Consider the following 9,122-nt stretch of genomic DNA (forward strand, 5'->3'; position numbering starts at 1 on the left):
GACCGTACCGCTCCAACACAAGTCCGTTTTGTCCGTTTTGTGGTATGCCACACCCCTCCCGATGAACAGGACCCCCGTTTCGACCGTAGGAGGTCTGTTTCCTCCGTTTTGCGGTACGCCACACCCCTCCCGGTCAACAGGACCCCCGTTTCGACCGTAGGAGGTCCTTTTCCTCCGTTTTGCGGTACACCAGGCCCCTCCCGATCAACAGGACCCCGTTTCGAACGTGGCCGTTCGAACACAAGGTCGTTTCCTCCGTTGTGCAGTACGCTAGGCCTCATTTCCATCGCATGTTCCGTCCAAGCCCTCCCAATGAACATGACCACACATTCCGTTCCGACCCAGCCGGTTGGCTCCCCATGAACACGAAGACGACGTTGTTTCTCCGTTCCGACCCAGCCATGTACGTATGTGTGATAGGCATTAGAGACCCTGCCCGTATGTGCGTACGTGGCCGTATTTTCTTTCTTGCACCCTCGCCGTTGTACGTACGTGTACATGCTACGTGCGCGCCTCTACTACGACACATGCGCGCCTCTACATCTATGACACATGCGCGCCTCTACATCGAGCAATATGTACGTACACGTTCGCGACCAGAATGACAACACTACGTACACTTCGACCAGGTGGGTCCCAACTGTCAGGCACTTCCTTGCGTGTGAAGATGTAGCTGGTGGGTCCCAGCGGTCAGGGGGCGAATCGTTTTTTTTGCCCGGACGCACTTCCTTGCGTGCGAAGGTGTAGCTGGTGGGTCCGAGCAGTCAGGGGGGAAACGTTTTTTCGCGAAATATGGTGGCCCGTCTGGTGGGTCCCCGCTGTCAGGTGGAGGAATAATTATTTTGCGCGTAAAAAGGAGGCACTTCCTTGCTGCGGCCGTGGACCCAGCTGTCAGCCTCTCCACGTACAGTCCATGTCAGATGGAAGCCGTTCCTTGACCATGTTCACCCCGCCGCGCCGAGAGCACCAGGGCGGTGGACGATGGCGAGGCCTAGGAAGGGGACGACGCGGAGCCGGGGAAGACGCGGCAGTGGATGCCCACTCGTAGAGGAGTACGAGGGTTCACTGGTTCGCCGCGGTGTGAGGCTGCCGTCGCCACAGAATAATAGGGGGTGTGGGTGAGTAGAGGGATGGCCTGGCCAGCGGTGGGAGTAGTAGGGGGCGGTGAGGCCTCCACCGCATCGCAGCCGGCCACGGGAGGCAGGAGCACGAGGCACGACCGGCGCTGGTTTGGGCAGCTGGAGTAAGAAGACCAGAGGTTGAAGAAGCACTACGGCCGTTAGGTGGACATCGTACGGTCACTGGAGCTAGAATCGTGCATATTGACTAAGTTGACAAAGCCCTCTGTCCCTGTCAACTTAGTAGACCCATAAGTCAGCCTGCCACTATACTTGGTCCCAGCTAACAGGGGGAGTATTCATTTTTTGTGTGCGTAATAAGGAGGCACTTCCTTGCGTGTGAAGATATAGCTGGTGGGTTCGAGCTGGCAGCGGCGGTAACGTTTTTTTCGCGAAATACTGAGGCCCTTTCGGTGGGTTCCTGATGTCAAGTGGACGAATCATTATTTTGCGCGTAATAAGGAGGCATTTCCTTGCGTGCGGCCGTGGACCCAGCTGTCGGCCTCTCCACGTACAGTCCACTTCAGATGCATGTCGGTCGTTGACCATGTTGACTAGGCCGCGCTAAGAGCACCAGGGCGGTGGACAACAGCGAGGCCTAGGAAGGGAACGACACAGAGGCAGGGAAGACTCAGCAGTTGTTTCCCACGCGGAGGGGAGTACGACTGAACGAGGGTTTACTGGTTCGTCTACCATCGCCGGAGAATAACAGTAGGTCTGGGTGGGTAGAGGGATGGCTAGACCAGCGATGGGAGTATGGTGGGGCGGTGAGGCCTGCGCGGCAGCACAGCCTGCCGCGGGGAGGAGGGAGCACGCAGTCCTGCCGGTGCTTGTTTGAGCGGCTGGAGCAGGAAGAGCAGAGATTGAAGAAGCACGATGGCCGTTGGATGGACATCCAACCGTCACTGCTTGTGCGTCAACCTTTTTTTAGGAAAGCCTCAAATCTGTGGAAAACAGCATACAACCCATTTGCCATTATTTATAATAATTTACAGCCCATTTGCTAATTCTTAAGGTTTTTTTTGGAGCCCATATTCTTTTGGTTAGCATTAAAGCCCATACTGTGGCCACGGTTAAAAAATTATACGAAATTTTGCATATTTCGGTGCAGTCCGAACTGTTTTTAATCCCGAAATTTCGACTCACATTCAAACTGATTTTAAAACTAAATGTATATCAATATAAAATCCAACAAATTCTCCACGCATAAAAATTAATGTAATTTAAAATCTCAAAATGAAAAAAAAGATATTTGAAACTAATTGCCGCTTTGATGTGTTTTAAAAATGTACAACCCATTTCTCATTACTGATGGACCATTTTCTCGGCCAGCCGAATGAAAGCTCTCCTCGTCTTGAAAGATTTGCAGCCCAACAGGCCTGACAAAGCGACTTACTTGGCAAATCACAAAAAAACTGGGCTATGGCCGTGGACCCAGCTGTCAGCCTCTCCACGTACAGTACTCTTCCGATGGAAGTCGTTCCTTGACCATGTTGACCACGCCGCACGGAGAGCACCACGGCGGTGGACGACGACAAGGCCTAGGAAGGGGACAATGCGGAGCCGGGGAAGACGCGGTAGTGGAAGCCCGCGCGGAGAGGAGTACGAGGGTTCACTGGTTTGGCTGCGGTTTGAGGTTGCCGTCGCCGCAGGGCCTGGCCAGCGGTGGGAATAGTAGGGGGCGGTGAGGTCTCTGCGGCAGCACAGCCGGCCACGGGAGGCAGGAGCATGATGCACGACCGGCACTGCTTTGGGCGGCTGGAGCAAGAAGACCAGAGGTTGAAGAAGCACTACGGACGTTGGATGGACATCGTACGGTCACTGGAGCTAGAATCGTTCATATTGACTAAGTTGACAAAGCCTTTCGTCCCCGTCAACTTAGTAGGCCCACAAGTCAGCCTCCCATCAAGGTGGGTCCCAGCTAGCAGGGGGAGTATTCATTTTTTTTGTGCGTAATAAGGAGGCACTTCCGGTGGGTCCGAGCTGACAGCGGGTGGGACGTTTTTTTCGCGAAATACGGTGGCCCGTCAGGTGGGTCCCAGCAGTCAGGGGGCAAACGTTTTTTTTGCAAAATACGGTGGCCCGTCCAGTGGGTCCCTGCTGTCAGTTGGAGGAATCATTATTTTCCGCGTAATAAGGAGGCACTTACCTTTTTTTTGCGGGCAAATCAGAGAGCTTTATTCAACAAAAGTGTTCCCCGGGCAATCAGCCAGAAGGCTGGTTACGAAAAAACTAGGGGCCTCCTCTAGCCAACATTCGGTCACATTCAATGTGCACGCACGTTTTGCACATAGATGTGCCGGTAAGTTTGCTGACCTTAATACATGTTGAATCTCAAAAACAGAAAAATCACAACTAAGCTATCCTATTTCATCTAGGATAGGAGCCACAACCGAACGTGAGTTGTGGTGTGTATGCCAGAGTTGCACTAACTCCTGACAGTCAGTCTCCATTATCACATGCGATAGGCCTCGAAGTTTTGCAAAAAGCATTCCTTCTCGCATTGATAGGGCTTCCATTATAAGAGGATCGGATATGTCACTGAAAGGCTTGCACCAAGCACCTAAGAGCGCAGATACGGACCGGGCTATGCCACCCGCACCTCCTCGACCTTTCGCCACATTGAGTGCTCCATCACATGAAATCTTGAACATACCTTGTTCTGGCGACATCCAACCATGACCTGGTAGCACAGCTGCTTCGTTGCGGGGTAGCTCCAGCAGCCGTGGACCCAGCTGAGACTCTCCACGTACAGTATACTTCCGATGGAAGTCGTTCCTTGACCACATTGACCTCGCCGCGTTCCATTGCATGCATGCGTCCATGGGCGTGGTGTGTCCCCACTGTGAGCCTCTCACGTACAGTCATCTTCTGATGACTCTCGGCTGTTGACCATGTTGACCACACCGTGCCGAGCGCACCTAGACTGGAACGACCCGGAGATGGGGAAGATGGGGCAGTGGAGTCGCAGATGGAGAGGACTGGGAAACTTCACTGGTTCGGGTGCACGACAGCACATCCGCGGTGCCGCCCACGGGAGACAGGAGCAAGAATAGAGGTTGAAGAAGGAGCAAGGCTGTTGGATTAATATCCAACGGTTCAGCTGCTAGAATCATTTGTTGCTTAAGTTGACAAAGCCGTGCGTACACGTCCGCTTAGCAGGCCCACAAGTCAGTCACCAAATCTGACGGGTCCCAGCTGTCAACGGGATGAATAATTTTTTTCGCAAAACAAGGAGGCACTTCCTTCCGTGCGAAGATACAGCTGGTGGGTCCCAGCTATCAGGTGGAGGAAACATTTTTTTCAGCTTAATAAGGAGGAACTTTCCTTGCGTGCGACCATGGACCTCATGGGTCCCAGCCGTCAGGCTCTCCACGTACAGTCCTGTTCCGATGACTCTCGTTTGTTGATCATGCCGCACTAAACACAGCGAGGTGGTGGACGACGGCGAGGCCCAGACGGGAACGACTCGGAGATGGAAAAACGCGGCAGTGGAGTCGCAGTTTGAGAGGAGGAGAAGGGTTATAACTGGTTCTATTGCAATTCATATCGAACTCAGGTTCACAGGACACGTTCATATTCATAGCCAACATTCACTATCAACAAGTCAAAAGATTCATATATACACAAGCTCAGCATATCTATGCATCCAAATGATTGGTAGATCACACGACAATATTCATACATAATTCACAAAAAGATTCAGATATACACATGTTCAGTATGTTTATGCATCCAAATGATTGAGATCACAGCCAATATGATCCATGGACGAACTTTAATTACCTAGGGTACAGACTGGTAAATGGTGTTCAATGAGAGGTACTTCTTGCTAAAATTAGTTCTTGTACGAGTAAACTTTCGAGTACATAAGAGGTAGCATAGGCAATCTGAACTTTTCTTGTAGGTTTATCCTAAAAACAGTGGCCTCGTGCCGATGGAGGTTTGAGAAACTTGGCCACTACTTTCATCCAACTAGTTTACTGGCTCATCTTGGTCCTGTATCTCACCAAAATTCTACATTGCAGACGAGAAAGGAGGCGGTTGAGAAAATGAACCACCCAAATTTTTTGTGCAGTTCAACTGAAATGGAGCATCCTTGGCGTGCAAACTGATTAAGTTTGAGATGAATATACGCGTCAACCAACTTGTCTGGAATGTTTAGACTCCATGCCATATAGTTCGCTACCATATGTGCCGATAACAAAAAGGCACAAGTTGGGACCAAAGACTGGACTACATTTTTCTGGGCTATGCACCAAGCAATATTTTTGGCGTTCACTCTCCTAATACTTGGAGTTTGACAATTGGTTGACGCCGGTTGATACTCGAATGAATATAGGCACTTCTTATCAACATCGATGCTTATCTGAGTCAACTTTGGAGTACATAGCAGCAGCATAAGTACCTGTCCATCTGACCATTTTGTGCAGTTCTACTGAAATCACCCGATGTAATGATTTGCATGCGAGTTCAGGCTCCAGATTACTCCTTTATGAAATCGGCAAACAGTAGCACAATACCAAATTACCAATACATATGACAGGCACAATAATCAGGATAAATACCAGTACCAACCTATGTGAGGTACCATATCAATTACTATTTCCTTTGACTGGAAGCCGAGATAAGCCAAGCGACTGACAGCAAAGGAATAAAGCAAGCGGAGATTAGCGACTGACAGGAAAGGACGGAAGCTGTCGAGGCAATGAAGCACCCAAAGTTTTTGTGCAGTTCCACCAAAATCGAGCATCCCTGTTGGCACATATATTGAGAGAGTGAGATTACTGTAATAGTGGGACTAGTTGATGAAACATACACTAACAAATAGAAACATCCTCATTATGTTAATGGGTAAAGTTAGCAACATAGTAATCTTGCTTAAAGAGAGGTATTAGTTTATTTAATCAGTGCCAATTAGCTCAACTCACACTCGAAGCATTGCCATTTATCATAGGTTGCAAAACTTAAAAGTGCAAAGATAAAGGAGTTTCTCATGACAGTAGCACGATACAAATAGACATGACAACAAACTAATATGGATGAAGGCCTTAGGCCCGTACCAACCTGAGAAAAAAGCTTATTCATGTAGTCCCATAAGAGATGATAAAGCACTCACTGGAATCACACAATAGTATATATTTTTGTGCACTTCAAATGTATGGTTGAAATCACTCTTGTTTACCAGTGCTGAGATTATATCGAAAGATTATCAAGAACTTCTAGCAGAGTTAAAGCACTGGCTGGGATACAGTTCATTGTATTGTCTTGTGTAGTTCCACTAAAATGTATGATTGGCACAACAGGATCCCTGTTTGCACAAGTAGGAACAAGGTGAAACCTTCATTAGCTTAGTGAGAAAGGATAGGAAGACATTAGCATATTACTCAAACACTAGCATCAAATTCATGATGGACAATACTCAAAACATTGCCTCATTGAATCAATGGCAATAAATTGACATCCAAAACAATAGCACTATTATGTCATGACACTAATAATATTCCCTCCCTGTTCTACCACATGATTCACCTCCATAGACAAACATTCACACGTACATGATTAGGGTCCTACTAAAGATTTGTTTAACTCCAATAGGAAAATTAGGCAGTAATAAATTAGTGGTACTTAAGTGCTCCTAATTAATTAAGTGAGACAACAGAAGTGGAAGGGCTCCTTGGAGGATCGTCTCACATGTAAGGTAGTCGTTGCCGGAGCCCTTGAATAGCCTCGACTGAGGCCTCTGGCTTCAGCAAGATCGCCTTGGCACTGTTTATTCTTCTTCTTCTTCCTCTTCATGCTATGTTTCTCCTTCTCCTCACCAGTTGGTGAAACCAAGTACATGATTGGCCTTCTAATTCAGAATTGGTTTTGTCAGTGAGGGAGTACAAGTGTACTAGTAAAAAACAACATTATTTTCTCATGGCAGTCAGAAAATAGAGATGAACACATGCATTAAATATCATTCTTACCTAAAGGAAGGTTATGGCGCTAATATGGATGATGAGGATTGGAACACAGATCTCCCTTTGTGCAGTTCCACCAAAATGAACCAACTGTTCCATCTGACATTCCAGTTAAATAGCACAAAAGTCACTTATTTTAAGAAGAGTTTTGTGCAGTGCACCAAAAGGTCACAACAGCAACCAGGTGAATTCGATATCCCTGTTTGCACAAAAAGGCACAGAGGAAACAGTCAGAGTCTCAAACAATTACAAGCAAAAACATTTGGGTAAACTTGTTATAGTCTCAAACAATTACAGGCAAAAACAGTGGCATGGCTTCATTTTTACCAGGGACATTATATTAAGAACAGTTAAGGCTGCGTTCGGTTCACAGGTTTGGTGCAGGATTTTCGTAGGAACACAATTCCTACCGTATTCTTTCCCTTCCAACCGTTCGGAACACGGGAAAGGTGAATAGTGTTTCATAGGAAAGATGGTCTGGTAGTACTAATTCCATCGGATTAGAAACATCCACGCGCTGCTCATTTTTTGGGCGGAAGCCCGAGGCAGGCGCTCGCTGCCATGCATTAGACAGGTTGTTGTGCTATGTTTGTCGGAATAAAAAAGTCAACCTATATGTGGTACGTGAGGTGAGGACAAGAGTAGTCACTGTGCAGCTGAATAAACAAATAGCATCTCATACTGCCAAGCATGCTACTCTAAAAAAACAAATATGTACATTTCGTAGTCCATCCGAACACATTCTCTTGAGAGTTTCCTCTAGTTCGCTGTTCCATAGTTTTATACCTACATTCCTTTCCTATTCCTCTATTTTCATCAAGACTTATGTTTTCTGCCCCTTTATTTTGACCGGAGCCTAAATATTTGGTATAAGGGCATGGGAGAGTGGGTGCACCAGCAGTAAACAGGGGCATAAAGTGGTGATTCATAGTTTGTTGCCCCGAGAAACAAACATCAAAGAAACATACTATCTGGGTTGGTCCCATTTTTGTTCACTCTAGCCACCTACTCCTATGCGTGGATAGCAAATCTAGTCCTGGTCATACCACTGTGTACAGCGTTACCCCTATATTTCCCTTTTCTACCAAGAGACCGGTTGGATGACCAGTCTGTACTACTTTCATCCCCTTTCCTTCCTATTTGTACCAAGTCCGATGTACATACTAAATTCCCCCACCCCCACTTTATTTCAATGACAAGTATTTTCGGACGGAGGGACTACAAGATTCGACTCCATGAAGTAGCTTTACCTCTAACAATAGAAGAAGAAAAAATAGGTGACGTTGGACCATCCGATCGAGAGGGGCTGAGAGGTAGAAAATGATGCACATGGAGTGACGTAGCAAGCTGGGGAAGTAGAGCTAAGGCGGTTCCGAACAAAGATATATCTAAAGGTCATCGGGATGTGGATAGGTGGGCGGCGGGAGGCCGGATCCGCCCACAGGCAACGACGAAGGGATCGGAGGACCTCCCACGTCGGCGCTCGGCCAAAGATAACGGTGCAGCCGGCAGTGGGTCTCCTCCCTCGCTGTCGAGGACGGCCTAAACGCTGCCCCTCCTCCCCTTCACCGGTGGAGGGGGATACGTCCGGATCTGTAACCAGCTGTGAGGATAGAAAGCCAGTGTTTTTTGAAGGGAGAAAGACAGGGTTACTACCCCTATCTTGTTTAGATCCGGAGAGGATGAGAGTGTGTGAATAGAGCAGCCCTAGCAAGCAAGCGCGGAGGCTCTGTCCTATATATAAGTAGTGGGGTAGTTTTCCTTTTTTACTCCATCAAAACAATCGTTTAAAATTGTGTACTATACTACATGCCAGGTCGCGGTTTTTTTTTAGTTGTTGATTGTTTTTTGAGATAGCTACCCGCTTGTTATAAGTGGTGTTACGGTGTGCCAGGTCGCACGTTGTATCGTTCAAGTCTGGTAGTACTAGAAGTCCCTCCATTAAATGAACAACCACCCCCTCGTAAAAATTGTGAACTAGCCCACGGCTCAAATTAGCGGAAATGTGGGTTGCCCCAACATGCATTATTATTTATAT

The sequence above is a fragment of the Triticum dicoccoides genome, chromosome 4B, assembly GCF_002162155.2.
Source record: "Triticum dicoccoides isolate Atlit2015 ecotype Zavitan chromosome 4B, WEW_v2.0, whole genome shotgun sequence".
NCBI lineage: Eukaryota > Viridiplantae > Streptophyta > Magnoliopsida > Poales > Poaceae > Triticum > Triticum dicoccoides.